This window comes from Canis aureus, chromosome 26, assembly GCF_053574225.1.
Source record: "Canis aureus isolate CA01 chromosome 26, VMU_Caureus_v.1.0, whole genome shotgun sequence".
NCBI lineage: Eukaryota > Metazoa > Chordata > Mammalia > Carnivora > Canidae > Canis > Canis aureus.
In genome coordinates this window covers 22,057,824-22,078,598 of record NC_135636.1, presented here as the reverse complement: position 1 = coordinate 22,078,598, position 20,775 = coordinate 22,057,824, and the positions used below count along the sequence as shown (strand labels likewise).

The 20,775-nt window shown below is 41.9% G+C and overlaps 1 protein-coding gene across 8 annotated transcripts in view; it reads right to left on the bottom strand.

Annotated features, from left to right (window-relative positions):
• Positions 1-20,775, bottom strand: part of SLC23A2 (solute carrier family 23 member 2) — a 141,902-nt gene that overhangs the window by 84,420 nt on the left and 36,707 nt on the right. The window contains exon 1 of one of the 8 annotated variants that reach the window (XM_077872316.1): positions 6,776-6,794. The exons of the other annotated variants lie outside the window; for them this stretch is intronic. The gene's annotated coding sequence lies outside the window, so the exon portion shown is untranslated. Of the gene's footprint in view, positions 1-6,775; positions 6,795-20,775 lie in introns of those variants that run through there. 8 annotated transcript variants of the gene reach the window in all.

Genomic DNA, 20,775 nt, shown 5'->3' with positions numbered 1-20,775 from the left:
TTCTTACAATAAAAAATACCAATTTTTAAAAATCAGGCAATGAGTGAAAAGAATTAAAGGCAATTCATACAGTGATAAAAAGTTATATAGAGCACTAACCTAAACCACTGTGTGTGTGTTAAGTGTACATACATACATACATACACCAAAAGGTCAACCAAAATGCTGATAAGGGGCAAAAGACTTAAGTAAAATAACTCAGAAAATAGAGACACTTAACAGTGAAAAGTATGTCCCTCTATTTCCCTGAAGAGCTTGATGATGCCTACATCAGCAACTGGTTCCATCACTCTGTTCAGAATCAAATCCAGAAACGTGGTCAGTTCCTCATAACAAGACCACACAAAACAGTTTGTTCCTTTCTGATGAGTGGTCAGGACACAGGCTTAGAGTGACAAGACACATGGAATAAAGTTCTTAGGTTTCAAGTTGTAAAATAACTTGTCAGAAAAGAAACGGAGAAAAACTTAAGTTCTATAAATTACGCTTAGCTGGGAAAGGCGGGGGGGGGGGGGGGGGACTAACACTGAAAGGTGTACCCATACCCAAGGCCGCCCCCAAAGAAACTATCCTCCACTGTGATTCCATGTTGGAACCACTTATGAATTTTAAAAATACTATATATGTTGGGGTCCCCTACCCACAGAACTGCCGAATAGGCCTATGGAGCCTGAGCATTCGGTTTATAAAGCTCCCCCTGGGGCCATGGTTAAGAATCACCACCTTAAAGCAAGCAGGAAATCATTACAGTCTCATAAAAAATAACTTTTTTCAACCTCAAAATAAATCTACGCCTGTCAGAGCAGAAAAACAGTAATTTAGCAAATTCTGCTATGAGCAAGTAGGGAAGTAAAATATTCAAGTCTTTAGTAAACTTCCAATTCCCTAGGGATTGAACCACCAGCTAGCCAGCCACCAATAATCACGAACAAATGCAGAGTAACAGCTTTGAATTAGTACTTCTTTGATCAACTATTCAGCCAGTCATCATATCTTCCGTACTTAATTGTTTTTATCTGACCATTTATCTGCTGTCGAGGCATGGGTCAACTCCCTACTGTGGCTTACCATGGCTACCTGACTTAGAAAAATGATGGTACTGGGCAGCCCCAGTGGCGCAGCGGTTTAGCGTCTGCCTTCAGCCCCAGGGTGTGATCCTGGAGACCCGGGATCGGGTCCCACATCAGGATCCCTGCATGGAGCCTGCTTCTCCCTCTGCCTATGTCTCTGCTTCTCTCACACACACTCTCTCTCTCTCTCTCTCTCTCTCTGTGTCTCTCATGAATAAATAAAAATCTTAAAAAAAAATTTTTTTTTAATGATGGTACTATCCAACCGGAATTTAAAGGCTGAACTGCTCCTGGAGTTTTCTAACCAAGCCTTTTCATGTTTCTTGGAGGTAAAACCAAATCCTAAAGAAAACGTGTCTTCCTCTCAGCATTTAGCAGTTCCTAGTCCAAGGCACTCAATAGCTGAATGAACTAACCACTAGGAATCCTCCCGAAGAGTAGAATCTTCCTTGTGTACAACTCATCTTTATACTCCCAAGCTCCTAGGGATGCCTGAGTGGCTCAGCAGTTGAGCCATCTGCCTTCGGCTCAGGGTGTGGTCCCAGGGTCCGGAATGGAATTGAGTCTCCCATCAGGCTCCTTGCAGGGGGCCTGCTTCTCCCTGTCTGTGTCTCTGCCTTTTTCTGCGTCTCTCATGAATAAATAAAATCTTTTTTTAAAAATTAAATTAAAAATAAATTTAAAAATAAATTTAACAAACACGCAAACATCTGATGCTAGTGATTCTCAGATCACCCCCACCTTTGTATGGGTAACGTGGGATGGGGTAATTTCTCTGCCTGCAGAAACCTATCCAGACAGCTGAGAATATGACTAACAAGAAACTTTAGGATAAAGAAACTCAAAATCTCAACTTGCCACATTGTAGTTTGGTTCCTACCAAGGTACAAACAAGAGCTTTCAGGGCTGGCCAGGTTCAATGATAAAGCACATTTTAAAAGCCAATCCGTGGCTCCCTCTCTGCTTAAATCCCATTATTAGAGGATTATAGTTGAACTGTGACTGCTCCATTAAATTGTTAAATGCTAACATTTGACTTAAATGCTTTTAATCCAAGACAAAAAAAGATTATTGGAACACATAACCTCAATTTATACATGCTCAACTCCCTTTAAATGAAAGGACCTGAGTGGTTGCCTAATACATAGGGTCTTGCTTTAGAAAGTTTACGATTCTGACATTCATCCTACTTATTATTATTTCCTTTAGGCAACAATGAATGAACCTGTAAGTGGTGGTTATTATTTGATCTTGTGATGACAGTTACAGTGTCATGGGGTATAACAGAGGGGGGAAAAAATCCTCCTACAGCCTTTCCAAAACACTTCGAACTTTTGCTCTTATTTTTCAAACTGCAATTTACTACCCACTAGCAGCGGGCTATGATATCCACCCTAGTGGATCTCAACCAGAATTTTAAGACAATGATATTTAACAGGACAAGAAACTTCAGAGTACACCTCCCAAGATAAGGCTATCCAGTTTCAAGGTAAAATACCTTACTGTGGCTCAGTTAAAAACCAACAACAAAAACAATCCTAAAAGTCACTGATGTAACCAAAGCCCTACCCAGTGACAAAAAAGGCATATTCCAGGTACCCAATTTACTATTTTTATTTTTAAAGATTGTTTATTTATTTATGAGAGGCACAGAGAAAAGGGCAGAGTTCAAGCAGAGGGGGAAGTAGGCTCTCCACGGGAACCCAGTATGGGACTTGATCCTGGAATCCCAGGATTACCCCCTGAGCCAAAGGCAGATGCTCAACCACTGAGCCACCCCAGGTGTCCCCCAGGTACCCAATTTAGATCAGGTTATTTGCTGGGCTTCAAGGAACATATCCATAGAAAAAGTCTGTTCAAAAAAAAGAAAATAAAAAAAAGAAAAAGAAAAAGTCTGTTCAAATGGTGCAAGATAAGAACACTGATAATAAAGTATCATCATATCTCCTTGCTACATGGGTAGAGGGTATCCAAAATTGTGGCCTCCAAGTGGCTTCTGTTTAACATCTGCCAGAGCCTGACACTGAACCACCTCAATGACTGCAATCAAAAAAATCTCCAACGCCACCCAACAAGCTGTTAGTCTTCTGTCACAGTCTTGATTTGTCAACTTTTCTCTTGAGAGAAAGAAATGCTTCAAAGCAGCCAATAAAACTTGGGTTTCTGAATGGGAGACCAGAGTTCACTGCCAGGTTCCCTGTTAAAAACACACCTACTGAGGACACCCCAGGAGGAGCAGCGCTTTAGAGGTCACACCCATGTCAACCGCCCCACTCTGAAGGTGGAAGAAAAGGCATCTGGACCACTTGGGTATCACCTGGAAATGGGGGCCGCAAGGGTGGGTTGCAGGACCACCGGGTAGACACGGCAAATCCTCCTGGAAAGTCGAGGGGTGAGGGAGGATCATTCCTAACTTAAAGCAAATATTTTAAGGAGCATAAAATTCACAAATTGGTAAAACAGAAGATGTTAAAGAATACTCCCTGCCTGCAGAAGACCCCTTCCATCTCTTTTGGAGACAGGGCCCAAACTGCCCTAGTACAGAGTAAGCTCTAGACCCAAACTAAACTCTAAATCCTAAGAGAGCACTTAAATCCAGTCAGAGGGGCTATTCTGCTGATGTCAGTTCACATACAAGCTGAGCCATGAAAAGCAATGGTCATGGGACCCAGAGGGCAAGATGCTGACTCACTGACTGCTCAGCTAGGGGAAGAGAGAGTCAAGCATACAGTAAAAGGTCAAAGCAGCTCGTTTCACTGGTTTGGGGACTTTAAAATCCATACTGATCTTCATGTTTCTGACCTAATGCTGTAGGTATTAGATGCTATACAGCCACCTCTGGGGCTGATCTCATCCAGCAGAAGTTTCTTCCCCAAATTATGACAAGATTTTAAGATTCATTATCCTAACCATGACTCTCCTGCCCCAGGTACCATCCACATGGACCACATGAACCTGCAGTTCCCAGGATGAAGCTCAAGAAGTCCCCTCCCTCCTCCAAGAAGAATTCCTCCAGAAGAATTCCTGGGTTAGCTGTCCCTCTAAGCACATGGCTTGGGCCAGCTCCCAGACCACGCAGGAATAGGGACAGGGGCAGTGTCTACCACACAAAAGGCATTCAAATATCTAAAGAAAACTTATTTTCAGGGCCAGTCAGTAAGTGATACACCTGAAACAAAACCTAATCCTCACCCTCCATATTCATTCAGGGAAAGCATGTGCCCTGGACAAGTGAGGGGAGAAGGGGAGGTAATGGAGCAAAAGGTAGAGCTTATAGGCCAGAATCAAAATACAGAAGTATATTTGAGAAAATTCAAGCAGAGTCCAGAATTTTTCAAGATTTTATTTATTCATGAGACACACCCAGAGAAGGGCAGAGACATAGGCAGAGGGAGAAGCAGGTTCCCTACAAGGAGCCTAATGTGGGACTTGATCCCAGGACCCTAGAATCACACCCTGAGCTGAAGGCAGACAATCACTGAGCCACCCAGGTATCCCAAGGTTGGTTTTACTACATTTATTCCTACTGTATGTTTTATATCCCATTTTTGTACCAACAGTGTTTTCACAAAGACTCTCTTAAATGTATTAATCATTTTGGGGGCCACTGGAAAGCTAATTTTATATGCAATTTTAATGACAAGATAAAAACACATTCAGATTTAACTGACTGCCTATCCTATCCAAGACACAAACAGGATTTCGCTTAACCCTTGCAACAAAGCTGGGAAGGGCTATTCTTAATCACCTGTCACACCACTCAGAAAACTGAAGCAGAGAGGCTGATTTTTCCCTTGGACAACAGCCAAGGGCGAATGGCAGCCACAACAACCATTCTGAGAGCGTGAAATCTGCTCTCAATTCCCTTAGAGACTAACAGAACAGGGCCCAAAGATGAACGGAGGTCATTTTGGACGAGGCTGAAAAAAGCCCCCGGTGCTATTGAGGAATGCAAGGAAAGCTTCCTCCTCTTGCACACCTCCAAATGATCTTTGTCATTTGTTATCTCCCTGCCCCTTTCCCAGTACAAAGACAAACCTGCGTGGTCAGGTAACTTCCAGGGATGGCTGGCCCCTGCTAACCCTGAGCACCCCTTGGCACTGTTCCAGCTCCTGCTCCATCTTCCCTTTCCAGCACAACTGGGAACTCGTGCCTCCTGTTTCTCAGGGGAAGCCTCGGGAGAGCATGGAGTCACCTCTCACTACTCTGCCCTGCTGCCTCTGCGGGGGGCGGGGGGGGGGCACAGGTGCCTGCAGCAGCATTCCAAATGATAGTTCACTCCATCGCCTCAAGCTCCCTGTAGTTATCAGCCCTCACCATGAACTACTCTTTAGACCATACCATTCCTCTTTGGAATGTTCTTATCAGTTCTTCCTGTCCTTGGTGCCAAAGCCAAATTTCCTTCTCTCACCTGCAGAAAGAGGTCAAACTCCATCCATTGTTCCTTCATTTCTTAACTTATTCTTGCTGGGTTTTGCAGCACACTTCCTTAAGTCCTCTCCACTACCTGTCATCTGTTCCATCTGCAAATCTCTTCTGTGACATCTTTTTTCCTCCTCACCAACCCCTGCTTTCCCAAGAGTTCCTCCTCCTCTCTCATACGCTTTCCCAAGATAAGGAAAAGCACGCTCTGAAATTTCACCTACCCTGATGGATTACCTGATGACTGAATAATGGGTTTGCCTCAACTGCCCTGCAATTACCTGGGTCTGGGACACTGTAATTCTTCTCCAAGTTAACCCCAAGTACTCGGTGATCCAAATAGGCTCTCCCTGACCTTCGATAAACGGGAGCCTGTTTCCTGACGGTCAATAAACATCTTATGCCTGGGAGTAGGTTATATAGTTGGGTTGTGGGTTTTTTTCCCCTGCAAAGGAACATGTTCTTCCTAATTCATTAAAAAAAACAAACAAAAAAAGCCATTTAGGGGCACCTGACTGACTCAGTCGGAAGAGTGAGCGCTCTTGATTTCCGGGTGGTGAGTCTGAGCCCCGCGCTGGGTGTAGAGAGTACTTAAATTTAAAAACAATTAAAAAAATAAATAAATAAAGAGACTACAGTCACTTAGAATCCTATGCCACAGATGCACAGCTTTCTTTAGCATCTGAACCTAACATTTTCATAATCCCCAAACCTTAAAGGATTAAAAAATTGATGTATTCAGCTATAAAAGACTCCCGCTCTCCATGAAGTTTAATCTGTGTTCCTTACTTTTCCTTGAGGCCCTAAAAATCTGCATAAAAGAGCACATGAAATCTTGGATGGCCCAGGACTGGACCTCACTCAGAAAATAAGGTAAATGAGCACTTGAAAGCATAGCATCTGACATTTCAATTGCTGCAGATCGGGTTTTAAGGTCACTCTCTCACATGTTTAATGAAGGGCACTGCCTTCTAATTCTAAGAGTTGCATAAATGCTAATGTTTGTTTTTTTAAATATTGACAGTCCAGAGAACTCAGACTTTGGAGACTTTCTGGTAACTCAGCTGGGCAAACTTGAGTCACAGGCTCCTCACGCACCCACAGAGACACCCGTAGACATAGCTATGTATGTGCACAAAACCAGCCACTCAACCACAGACAGGAGCACACACAGTGATAAGGTATGTGGCCGCAGACGCAAACACCCGGCCCAGATGCACACACAGACAGACACAGACACTAATTCCCCAAAGCAGAGCTAACGGACCAAGAAATGGTCTTACCTGAAAAGAGAAATCTTACCCTCTCCACAAAAATACTCGTTAATCAGTGTCCAACCCACCAATTCTGTGCAGGCACCCGTGCTGAGCCGGATCGTCCTGATGCTCAGCATGAGCCGTTTCAGGTGCTGAAGGAATTTCGGCTTTTATAACCCACACAGACTTGCCAAAATTGTATAACCATACCACCTAGTCAGACATTACACAACAGCCACCACCTGGTTACAAATGGTTACTACATGCTTCTGGTATGGCCTGCTCACCATTGATCCAGAGCAGGTTTCTATGTGGCCGGGTGGATATTCTATTGTGGAAACCAAGCAGTTGCTGGGATTACATTTCTCAAACCCACACAAATAAGGGAAATTAAAACCTATCTTTCCAAACACTCCTGGTCAGATGAACAAGTCCACTCAAACTGTGTTCAAGCTCAGTGAAAGGAGCGATTAATTCTTACTTCCTGGTAATTTCTCATTTCCCCATCTAGGGTAGGGGCCCCAAAGCAATTGTTTTCAAAGCTCAAAGACTTTCAAAGATTAAAAAGACATCTCAAAGCACAATCTCTTCATTGAAATAGTAAGAAAAGCAACAACTAACTGCAATATTGAGAGTCAACCACTGAATGCGGGTTACGATGCGGTGTGGCATCTGATGTGCAGGTCCCCACTGCCGAGGCCCCAGTGAGGAGTGGAAGGGCCTGCAGACACACGCAAGATAGCAAACACACACTGACAATCTAGTACCGACAGAAGGGAAGAAGCCACACCTGTCATCATACTTTTGTCTTTCCTAGTCTTGGCTCCAGGCCAGGGCCTGCCAGAAACCCGGGTGGTGGGCACCTGCGCCCCTGGGATATGGTGAGAGGGCCAGAACCTGCCTCTATTTCCCCAACACCACACAGGGACCACATGGCTCAAGCAGGAAGGGGCAGCACAGTACACCCTGGAAGACATGAGAAAGGCAGAGGGAGAGACAGGACAGCCTAGACAACAGCAGCTCTGATGGTTACTCACTTGTGAATCATCTTAGGGGAAGTCAGTGGTGGGCACAAGAGAAAGGTGCCACCTGACTGGAGTAGAAGCTGCAGTGGGAGTGGGGAGAAGGCTGGGAGCCATGAGCTTTAACAGTTCTGGAGCAGGAGCTTCGTCACAGAAGTTCCTAGGGCCCCGGTCACATATGACACAGCCAACACCTCGGGTCTACATGCCCAGGTAGACAGACCAGAAAGCCCCTTACTTCCAAAGTGAGTGAAAAGAAGGACCAGTATGCGGCCTGTGGGCAAAATAATCCAGTCTCCATATCCTGAACATAAGAATCGTTCCTAGGCTGTTCTGTGAAGACTCTTAACCTCAAAAAGGTTAAACTGCAGGAATCAGAAGAAAATTTCAATTTGGAACAAAAAGGAATTTTAAAAAGTTGCTATTTTTAAAAAAGGGAAATGGGATCACACAATTATGTGAAGGAAATGGACACAGACCAAGAGAGGACAAGCTCAGGGTGGTGAAGAAGCAACAATGAGAAGTGAAAACCAAAGGAAAGAGCAGAAAACAAGCAGGTGGAGGAGGACAAGTCGGAGAAACACGGAGAGACAAGGAAAAGTCTAGAAAGGCCGTAACAGTTCACAGATGAGAAGTGTGGACGGACAAAAGCAAACAGCAAATACAAGACATGGAAAATTAGTGCTCCTTGACTAGATTTAAAAAGAACAAAGAAGGGCAGCCCCAGTGGCTCAGCAGTTTAGCGCCTGTCTTCAGCCTGGGGTGTGATCCTGGAGACCCAGGATCGAGTCCCACGTCGGGCTCCCTGCATGGAGCCTGCTTCTCTCCCTCTGCCTGTGTCTCTTCGCCTCTCTCTCTCTCTCTCTCTCTCTCTCTCTCTGTCATGAATGAATAAAATCTTTAAGAAAAAGAAAGAGGGATCCCTGGGTGGCGCAGCGGTTTAGCGCCTGCCTTTGGCCCAGGGCGAGATCCTGGAGACCCGGGATCGAGTCCCACATCGGGCTCCCGGTGCATGGAGCCTGCTTCTCCCTCTGCCTGTGTGTCTCTGACTCTCTCTCTCTCACTGTGTGCCTATCATAAATAAATAAATAAATAAATAAATAAATAAATAAATAAATAAATATAAAAATTAAAATTTATAAAAAAAAAAAGAAAAGAAAAGAAAAAGAAAAAAAGAACAAAGAATCCAGTCATGTAGCAGGACTCCGTTCACATGAACTGTCCAGACTAGGCAAATCCAGAAACAGAAGGTGGATTGGTGGCTGCCTGGGGTGGAGATGGGGTACAGGAATGGAGGTGACTATTAATGAATTTGGCATTTCTTTATGGGATGAAGAAAATGTTCCAAACTTGACAGTGACGGTTACACAAGTCTCTGATTCCCTGGAAGCTGCTGCTCTGTGCAGATTAAACAGGAGCGAACTCTGTGGCATGTGAAATCTATCTCAATAAGACGGTTTCATAAAAAAATGAATGGAACAGGCTTCAAGATATAAAAAGATACCGGGGATCCCTGGGTGGCGCAGCGGTTTGGCGCCTGCCTTTGGCCCAGGGTGCGATCCTGGAGACCCGGGATCGAATCCCACGTCAGGCTCCCGGTGCATGGAGCCTGCTTCTCTCTCTCTCTCTCTCTATCATAAATTAAAAAAAAAAAAAGATATAAAAAGATATCAAAATAGAAGGTTTTTATTCTCTATTAAGAAAAATCTGAGTAGAGAGATTACAAAGTAAGCCAGATTCATACAAAAATCAGAGAGAAGAAACCTGTTCTTGTACACACTCTGGCAAACTAATTTAGCTACAGGAAGAAAAAGTTGTAGAAACACCCAGGAAGAAGGAGAAAGTATTTGGGTTAAGTAGTAGCAATAATTAAGATGAACTCCAGGATTTTCCAAGGCAGCATAAAAATGCCAGAAATCGATAGAAAATGAAGACAGAACTGAAAAAAAGGTTTTCCCGAAGAATTTATATCCAGACAAGCTACCCTTCATGTGAGAAAGTAAAAAAATGCCACCTCAGATGTGCAGGGGCTCAGAAAGGGGAGGGACAGGTTAAGGTTATTCTTCCAACTATATAAAATTCAGAAAGGCCCCTAAAATACAGAGGTACTATTCACATATGCCAAACAAAACCATCAAGGTCAGGACGAAACTAAATAATGAAGATAAACCTGATTATGAAACAAAATGCATAGGTCAAATTATTCTCCAAGAATATGCTAGGTTATGTGGAAATGTAATTAATAAAGCAGGTCGAGCAAGATGACATTATTAAAGACTGAAGATAGGCAATAAGATAATGCTTAAACTTATCTCCCAAACATGCAGGACTTTTAAAATACCAATGGATCTTAGGGATGGGATAACTACTGGAGAAATGGGGTTTTTATGTTTTGGATAGGTTTTTAAAAAGTGTTTTTTACTTAAAGGAAACCACTATTAAAATCTGAAACAGAAAGACACCTGGGTGGCTCAATGGTTGAGCATCTGCCTTGGGCTCAGGGAGCGATCCCAGGGTCCAGGGAACAAATCCCCCATTGGGCTCCCTGCAGGGAGCCTGCTTCTCCTTCTGCCTATGTCTCTGCCTCTCTCTCTGTGTGTCTCTCATGAATAAAATAAATAAAATCTTTTAAAAAATGGGAACATTACAAACTAAAACACAAACTAAATGTGACTTAAATGCAAAGTATTCTCAGATGTATCAACATAAATGACAATGCCCAAATGTACACCTTAAAGTGACACAAGAATAAAGCAACATTAATGCTGCCTCATTTTTTTTAAATATCAGACACTATGAAATCATGCCAGGAAGTATCAAATGGGGGGAGAAAAAGGCTAACTTTCCATTGCTAAAGTAAAAAATTCAGACCAGAAATCTTATGCCAGTTTTTATGTTCCAAACAGTATTTCACTGAAATAAAGTCCACACTGGCTAACAATATGGAAGAAAGGACCACGAGTTCATAAACGTACCTGTTTCCAAGAAGATGGGGGCAGAAGGGTCAAGGGACAGGGACACAGGCGCAATCTCCACGTGGGCTTTATTTTTTATTGATTAGGAAATGTGACCAATATAACAAATAAGACTAACATAATAGGTACCAAACTGTGCACCCCACAGAGCTTTATTTTCATTGGTTCCAGAACATTTGTTAAAACTGGTCATCATGCCAAATGAAAAGTTCAGCCCCCAAGAAAAGGAGCATTTATTATTTCTCACTGCCTGACCATAATGTCAAAAGGATTATTAAACAAAGTCGCAACAACTTCAAAATCTTCAACTTTCTCCCAAGTAACTGATGAAACTGAAACTGTAAAAACACCCTTACAACAATAAAGAATGAGTAATAAAAGTACCCTAAAGAAAGCATAAGAAATTAGAGAAAGACAGAAAAATTGGCAAGAAAAAAAAAGTAAATTAATATAAATACATCCAAGAAGGTTCTTAAACAAGCCTCCCAAGGCCAAGGCAAGATAGAAACCTTCTACTCAAAAATACATGGACCCTGGTAGCCTCCCAGGCAAATGTCTCCAAGCACTAAGAAATAGGAACTTCCTAAGCTACTCAGCTCCAGAGCACTGGGGGGGGGGGGAGGGGGGGCCTATTAACCATTTTAGAAATTTAGCATCATCCTGATCACAAACTTGACAAAGAAAAGGGAGGGGAAAGCTAGTACTACAACTAAGTAAAAGGAAGAAACCAAAAAGGCATGGGATAAAACTCAGCATCAATTTTCAAATAAAACTCAGCACATTCAACAAAGAAGGAAAAAAGGTCCTCAAAAAGCATCCCCATCTCATGACATAACCAATGAGATACTTACCCTGAAATACCCCACACAGTACCCATAAAGCCAGGAACAGGAGTCTCACAGCCTCCAGTATAGAAGACTGTCCTAACAGGGGTGCTTGGTTGGCTCAGTGGTTGAGTGTCTGCCCTTTGCTCAGGACGTGATCCCAGGGTCCAGGGATCTAGTCCCCTATCCGGCTCCCCACAGGGAGCCTGCTTCTCCCTCTGCCTAGGACTCTGCCTCTCTCTGGGTGTAATAAATAAAATGAATGAATGAATGAAAGAAAGAAAAATAAATATTTTTTAAAAATACAATTATCCTAACTACTGCGTTTTAAAGCTCTAATATTGGAAAAAGGTTTTAAAGTTCTAATATTGGAAAAAGAAAATAATTATTCATAGGTAATGGGTCTCAGAAAATCAGTTTAAAAATCTAGAATAAGGGGATCCCTGGGTGGCTCAGCGGTTTTGCACCTGCCTTTGGCCCAGGGCGCGATCCTGGAGTCCCAGGATCGAGTCCCGCATCGGGCTCCCGGCATGGAGCCTGCTTCTCCCTCTGCCTGTGTCTCTGCCTCTCTCTCTCTCTCTCTCTCTCTCTCTCTCGTAAATAAATAAAAATAAATCTTTAAAAAATAAAAAATAAAAAAATAAAATGCTAAATTTATTTTAAAAAATCTAGAATAAGACACTTCAGAAAAATAGGTAGTTACTGTATGAACATAGAAAAAAAATCCTTAGCACTACCATTAACTCATATAATCCCCCCTCTTTGTAAAGTATTGTATACAGACACGGACAAGTATACTAGGAAAGTATATGGCAATACACCAATTTCTTTACAGTGGTCATTTCTATAAAGCAGGATTCTGAGTATTTCTTTTTTGTGTTCATCTGGTTTTCTAAGTTTTATGCCTCACCCATTATATTAAGAGACAAATTAGAAGTAGCTCAAATCGGGCAGCCCACATGGCTCAGCGGTTTAACACCGTCTTTGGCCCAGGGCATGATCCTGGAGACCCGGGGTCAAGTCCCACGTCAGGCTCCCAGTTTGGTTTGGAGCCTGCTTCTCCCTCTACCTGTGTCTCTACCTCTCGGTCTCTCTCTCTGTTTCTCATGAATAAATAAATAAAATCTTAAAAAAAAAAAAAAAGGTAGCTCAAATCTTAGTACCTATAAAGTTGGTAAATTTAGGACCAAAAAAATGATGCAAGCCAACTAAAAGGCTAAACTTAAGACAAAAAAAAATGTTTAACTCTTCAGAAATAATTATTTTAAAGGCTATTCATGAGAGACACAGAGAGAGATGCAGAGACACAGGCAGAGGGAGAAGCAGGTTCCATGCAGGGAGCCTGATGCAGGACTCAATACTGTGTCCCAGGATCACGCCCTGAGCCAAAAGGCAGACATTCAACTGCTGAGCCACCCAGGCATCCCAAGAAATAATTAAGCATTTGAAAATATATAATTTGATTAATGCAATATCCAGTTTATGTTTTCCTTTTAAAAACAAAATCTAAACTTTTGAGAAACATTCTTATATGTGCTTATTTCTATCTTTCCTAATAAACATTACACATTGACATTTCAATGTTGGAAACTGTTGAAAAACTGAGTAAGACAACAAAGAAAGTTTAGGATTACCAACTGGACAGAAACTGCTCTGATTCTATAATGAGCCCAACCTGGGAGAAAAAAATAGTTCTAGAAACACAAACAGCAAATGCACTGCCTAACACCACCCCCTAGTGTTACAATGTTGAATTGACACTTGGTAAAATAATTGGTAAATACAAAACTTTGTTTCAAAAAAATATTTTGAATAATTTGAAACATACAGAAAAGTAAAAAGAATTAAAATGTAAAATGTACAACTTATTTCCAACTATGCATTGTTTTGTGTGACTACTTCTATATTTTATCAGAAGTGTCAGAGACCACTATATATTTCCAAGAGTCCTCCCTCACTCAATTACTGTTTTTATAAAAACTCTTGATTTTAGGCTGGGCACAACCAATGAAATTCAGGCAACATTTCACAGCCTCCCCTGCAGCTAGATGTGGCCACACAACTACGTTCTGGCCCATGGGATATGAGTGGAAGTATGTCCTCTCCTCCCAACTGGCCGCAAGAAAACATCTTGAGCCATATTAATAAATCAGTATGTTAACAATGGTGAAACAGTAAGAAAAAAGGAGCCAGGTTATGTCAGAGAAAAAAAGCTTCTGTTTCACATTTGGTTATATTAGAAATGCCTGAGCCATACTTTTTTTATTACTATTATTAAGATTTTATTTATTTATTCATGACAGACACAGAGAGGCAGACACAGGCAGAAGGAGAAGTAGGCTCCATGCAGGGAGCCCGGTGGGACTCGATCCCGGGTCTCCAGGATCATGCCCTGAGCTGAAGGCAGATACTTAACCGGTGAGCCACACAGGCATCCCAGAATATATAAGTTCTGATGCTTAAATAGAATAAAAAAAGAACAACTAAAATGAATTCACTCTATCTAGCCCCTTGGGTCAACATGCCTTGAGACATTCCTGAATGAGCAAGCAGGCTGAAGAACACATGCCACATGAGCTTAAGGTTTTAAATCATGCAGTCAACACTGAATGTGGGTTTATGGGTATATAAACATGTAATACAAAAGTAAAAATACAAGAGGCGCCTGGGTGGCTCAGTCAGTTGAGCATGTGACCCTTGATTTCAGCTCAGGTCATGATCTCAGGGTCGGGAGACTGGGCCCCACATATTGGGCTCTGCACTAGGTGTGGAGCCTGTATGAGATACTCTTCCTCTCCCTCCCCTCTACCCTCCCCCCCAAAAAAGTAAAAATGTAAATGCAGAGTTACCTCTGCTAGAGAAGGGAAGGAGAGGACACTAGCAAAGAACAGATTATCTAAAATGTTTTTATTTCCTTTAAAAGAAAGACAGACAAAGCAAAGACACCAGCATGTTTAGATTTATTAAATCTGAGTATCTGGCCTCTGAGTGTTCATTCATTCATTTTCTTTACATGTGAAATTTCACTATTAAAGAACAAACTCTTACCAAAAGAATACACAGAACACACAAATAAAACCTGGTACAAGTACTTGCCTGCAGAGAAGGGATCTGCAATCAGACAGGAAGGAGACATAATTACTTGGTCTGTCCTCAGAAGCTCTTAGACTTTGTTCCATGTAGATCCACTATCTATTTTTCTTTAATTACAAATAAATTTCAGTTCCTTGTCACCTCCAATCCCACCTCCCTCCCAGGGGAAAAATATCTATCTGAAGTATTTTCATTTAAGATAAGGCAAGGCCACAAAAGAGGTGATGGAGTTTCCAGCCCTGACTGTGCCCCGGATGGGCTCTGTCATCTCAAGAGGGCATTAAACCTGCCGCAGCCCGAGGGTTGTGCCACTTCTAAGACCCCGCTTTCTGTGAAAACACAAACATGTCTCCATAAACCAGGGACCAGAAGTCCTAACGATGCCACTGGGACCAGGAAGCAGTTCTCCTGTAACCCTGGTAGGAAAACTTCTAGGATCTGTTACAACAGTTCCACACAGACCACCTGTGGGGTTACCTCACATCCTCTGTGGAACAAAGTGGGCAGAGGTGTACACAAATAGTCACTGTTTCTCAATGCTTAATGAGGGAGGAGGGCAGAAGTTGAGGGAACATCTACCTGGTAACTTGTTTTCTTAATGAAGAAGTGGAAGTCATGGTGGAGAGGAGAGAGGATGACATTGAAGAAAAGAAGAGTGAAAAGATTCACATAAGGAGAAAAAAGGAAAAAAAAGAATCAAGGGTCTGGCTGAGCCCAGAACTTGTAAATGGGTGATGGAGAAAGTCACTTTGATACCTGGTTTCTCTCCAAGCAGAGGGTAACCAGGACAAAAACTGTGGAAAAACTGAAATAGCAGAACTGTGCTACTGCGGAAGGCTGGTAAATCACCCAGACAGTTCAGTGAAGAAACCAAGATGCCAGTAAGTGGGCAATCACATGACTCCCTGTGGCATCCACAGCTGGTAAAAAAGGTGAGGAAGGGAAGAGGAAACCAGAGAGCACCAGAGTGCCTGAGGAGAAACAGTAGAGAACAAGTGAGACCTAGGAAGGACAGGATGTGTGCAGAGATTCCACAAGTGTTGTGTGGGAGAGGGCAAGGCTCAGGAGAGCTGAAGTAACTGGAAATAAAACTCCCAGAAAAGATCCTGTAGGAGCTCCTGGGTGGCTCAGTGGTTGAACATCTGCCTTTGGCTCAGGTCCTGATCCCGGGGTCCTGGGATTGAATCCCACATCTGGTTCCCCGCAGGGAGCCTGCTTCTCCCTCTGCCTATGTCTCTGCCTTTCTTTCTGTGTCTCTCATGAAAAAAAAATTTTTAATAAATTTTAATGTATACATATTAATTCATTAAAATCAATCATATGTAAAAATTGTAAGCTACAAAACATTTGTGGCTCTTGGGTAAAATAGAAAACTAGTTTAAAAAATTTATATATACAGGGATCCCTGGGTGGCGCAGCACCTGCCTTTGGCTCAAGTCGCGATCCTGGAGACCTGGGATCGAATCCCACGTCAGGCTCCCGGTGCATGGAGCCTGCTTCTCCCTCTGCCTATGTCTCTGCCTCTCTCTCTGTGTGTGTGACTATCATAAATAAATAAACAAAAATTTATATATACAAAAATATATATAAATATATAAATATATAAATTTAAAATACATTGAAATTTTTTTCTTCTCAAGCCAGGGAATAAATGAAATTATCTAGAAATACTGCCTATCAATAAATTTACTTATAGAACTAGTTCAGAAGCATTTTCCAGGCAACAGGAAATCTCTCAATTTGACAGGAAAAAAAATGAGAAAGGGAAGCTGAAAGAAGCATCATTTGACAATGAGTACATTCTATTAGGCAGCCCATGAACTATTATAATTACATGCTATTATGCAGTGGCTTATGTTATGAAATACCCCAAAATCCAAAAGCTTACAAGTTGAAAACATATTATTTAGTGGTGCAGAACAACGTGGGCCTTGAGCTGTGCCACCCAGTGCAAGAGCCAACAGCCCTACATGACTACTGAGCACTTGAAATGTGGTCAGTCCAAAGGAGATGTGCTGCTACATGTAAAATACACATGAAACTCCAAAGACTTACTATGGAGGAAAAAAGCAAAATATCTCTATCAATAATTTTATACGAAATTATAATCATATAATTAATTGTGAAATTATAATCTTTTCATATGTTATAAAGTACATTACTAAAATTAGTTGTACCCCCTTTTTACTTCATTTAATATACCTACTGGAAAATCACATATGTGACTCCCATTGTAACTGTACTGAACAGCACTGGTCTAAAGAAAGAAGATACCAGGAAACGAGAAAAGTTATGCAAGTACACAACCATGGTAATTGTGATCAGACTCCATCAAAAGAGTATGTTCCAATACTTAGGTTTTACAAAACGCACATACACGTAACATAGGCATGGCCGTGTTTCCTAGCTCAGACATCAGAACAAACCCTATATTACTATGCTACACTATCAGCTCTGCAGCACGCAATCTGATGGAGGGGAGCAGGTGCCAAAACCTTAATAACCTAATTTCTCACACTCACAGCACTGGAAAGAAGGAGGGAGCCAGATGTGAGAAAGGCCAAAGAGTAAATCCACTTGCTAACAACAAGGCTAGCTGAAAGGTCCTAAGGGGAGCCAGGGCAGGGGGAGTCTGCCCTACAAGCTCAGAACCAGCACAAGAAACCTAAATAAAACTAACAGGGTAGGGGCAGCCCCGGTGGCGCAACAGTTTAGCGCCGCCTGCAGCCCAGCGTGTGATCCTGTAGACCCTGGATCCAGTCCCACATCGGGCTCTCTGCATGGAGCCTGCTTCTCCCTCTGCCTGTGTCTCTGCCTCTCTCTCTCTCTCTCTCTATGAATAAATAAAATCTTTTAAAAAAATAAAATAAAACTAACAGGGTCCATCCAAAGGGCTCAAAACCAGAGGGCCCTTGTAACTACTGAGTTGCAAGTTCTGACTTTATATGGCAAACCTAAAGCCAAATAATACCTGTTTGGTTTTTTTAATTATCATTAGAAGGAATGGGACAAATTTATCGATTAGATTTTTCCATACCAAAGAAAAGCCAGCCAAGGACTTAGGCAATTTATCAATAGTTGGGTCTTAATTCAACACTAACACATTGATTTTATAACACACCCCACTGAAAAGGCCAACACTCTTCTAATATGCTTGGAGTCCCTTCATAGTAACTGTTCCATAGTAACCGTCTTCCTTCCTTACCTTCTTATGCAAGCTCCCTGATCATCATCAGTGTTTACATAGGTTTTTGAAAGTACCCACTTTTTCCAGTAAATATTTAATTCTCTTGTTGCTACCAATCAAACTATCAACAATGAATTTTATATAACATGTTTAGTTCTGAGAAAGTGGGGCACTGATGTCAACAGCACAGTCTGTAAACCAAAAACACCAGAATTACCACACACAGCCTCTCGGAAGTCAGCCACCAATAAAACACGGTTCCGCACAGCTCCGAGTCTTTAATCCAGTTTCTATCTGAACCCTTCCACGTCTATGGATCAACTTATAAAATGTGCCTGAATCAGAACCGGCCACATAGTCTACAGGCTCCTGGCACTGTTCTCAGCTATGAATGCCCAGACAGTGAACTATCACGTGTATGCTCTCGATAACATACTAATCAGCAAGCTTTTGCTTTTCCCAGCTTTGTAAGCTAAATATTTAGGACCTGTAGAGGAAAAAAAAAAGGGGGGGGGGGATAAACCAACCATTTGGCTAGTTTCGTGAGCCGCCACAAATCTCAGCACTGATGGAAATGGATTACATGTAAAGCCACCTGCCATCTCAGTGGACTAGGACAGTAAGTGAATTTGAGAGAAATGATAATTATTAAACTGTGCATGAACAATTGGGAGAAAGGAACTCACAAGGGCCAGAAATAGTCAGAAATTAATTTGGGAAAGTGGAGTTTGGATGTCAGCCTTGGAGGAGAGAAAGTCCTGAGCAGTAGGCCACCATGGAAACCAAGTATTGGGAATCTCTAGGCCATGCAAACAGCTTAGCCACAGCACACGAGAGGAGGTGGAAGACAAAAACACCTTGCAGGGTCAAAGGAGTCTTAAAAATCCAACATTAATGAAACACAGCTTTATGAAACATGAGTTTTTGGGCAGGTGAGGAAAACCGAGTCTACTGCTAAAAAAAATTTCAAGATGGAAAGTTAAGAAGCTACTGTGTTAACCCAAGTATGAGGATCTTGGCAACTGGGATGGTAGAAGGGACAAAGGGAGAGATCTGAAAGGGGGGGGAAGATTTGGTGTCAAAGAGGACTTCTAAAAAAAGAACAAGAGTATCTCCTTTAAATAAGGAAAGGGGCTTGACGAGATAAGTAATGGACAAAGTTTTTGGACATGCTGAACTTGAGCTGGGAGTGGCATTAACACTTGACAAGAGCCCCTGAAGGCCAGAGATTTGAGACAGAAGCTCTATGCACAAACAGAAGCTCTATGCACAAATAGAGCAGAGAAAGGGATGTGTGGACTAAAATAGAAAGACACTAACAAACTCTAAGACCTGAGAAACTATGTATTTTGCAGGTATCCATAGACAGAACAGTCTTCCCCTCACCTTCCTCATGGTTAATAAACATTACTTTTAAGAATGTATTAAATATAATGATACCAGCTTAAGAAAAAAAAACTGCATAGAAAACAAAAAGTGAAAGAAATCCACAAATGTTTACGGTGGCATCATTAGGTGGTAGGATCAAGAATCTTCCTCCTAAATTCTTGGAATTTCCTGTTTTAAATAGCAAGTACAGACTTTCTACTAGAAAATGGAAAAAGGGGGATCCCTGAGTGGCTCAGTGGTTTAGCATCTGCCTTCGGCCCAGGGTGTGATCCTGGAGTCCCGGGATCGAGTCCTGCATGGAGCCTGCTTCTCCCTCTCTCTCTCATGAATAAATAAATTAAACCTTTAAAAAAAAATGAAAATGAAAAAAAAATTTTAAGAAGTGCCTGGGTGGCTCAGTCAGTTAAGTATCTGCCTTCGGCTCAGGTCATGATCCCAGGATACTAGGATGAAACCCCACATCCGGCTCCCTGCTCAGCGGGAAGCCTGCTTCTCCCTCTCACTCTGCCTGCTATTCCCCCTGCTTATGTTCCCTGTCAAATAAATAAAATCTTTAAAAAAAAAAAAAAAACTTTTAAAAATGATCCCCTTTCAGCATCTGTGAAAACTCTAACTGTAAATTTTAATGTAAATTAAAAGAAAATAAATAAAAGTACCACTGACATAACATTCTACACCCACTATACTGAATAAATTTAGTTTTGACAAGACAACCTGTTTGAGAGACTTTATTAGTAGGAGTATAAATTCTTGCAGCTTCCCTACAGGACAATATGTCATAATTTTAAAACTAAAAATTGGGCACCTAGGTGCCTCAATTGGTTAAGCATCTGCCTTGGGCTCAGGTTGTGATCCCAGGGTCCTAGGATAGAGTCCCAAATCAGGTTCCCTGTTCCAAGGGTAGCCTGCTTCTCCCTCTATCCCTCCCCTCTGCTTGTGCTCTCATGCAAATTCACTCTCTCAAATAAAATCTTAAAAAAAAAAAAAAAATCTTAAGCACTGTACCCAACAATTTTATTGCTAGAAATTTACTTATGGGTATTCTCCCTAAAATAAGTATAAGAAATTTCACTGCAGTATTATTTGTAACAGCAAAAAATTTAAAATAACCAAAATGGGCAGCCCCGGTGGTGCGGCGGTTTAGCGCTGCCTGCAGCCTAGGGTGTGATCCTGGAGACCCGGAATCGAGTCCCACATTGGGCTCCCTGCATGGAGCCTGCTTCTCCCTCTGCCTGTGTCTCTGCCCCCCCTCCTCTATGAATAAGTAAAATCTTTTAAAAATATTAATAATAATAAAGGATTACCTACCTACCCACCTTTTAAAAAAATAAAAAATAAAATAAAATAACCAAAATGCCCCTCAAGCTTTGAGATGGGGGAAGGGAGGAATGCAATGTAATAATCTTACTACTTAAACTGCAGAATGCTTGAAAAAGAGGGAAGAGGTCTTTAATCTTAACCCCCAGGGTTCAGACCTGGGACCCAGACAAGGAGCCTCAACTGGCAATAGGTACTCAAATTTTTACTGATAATGTCA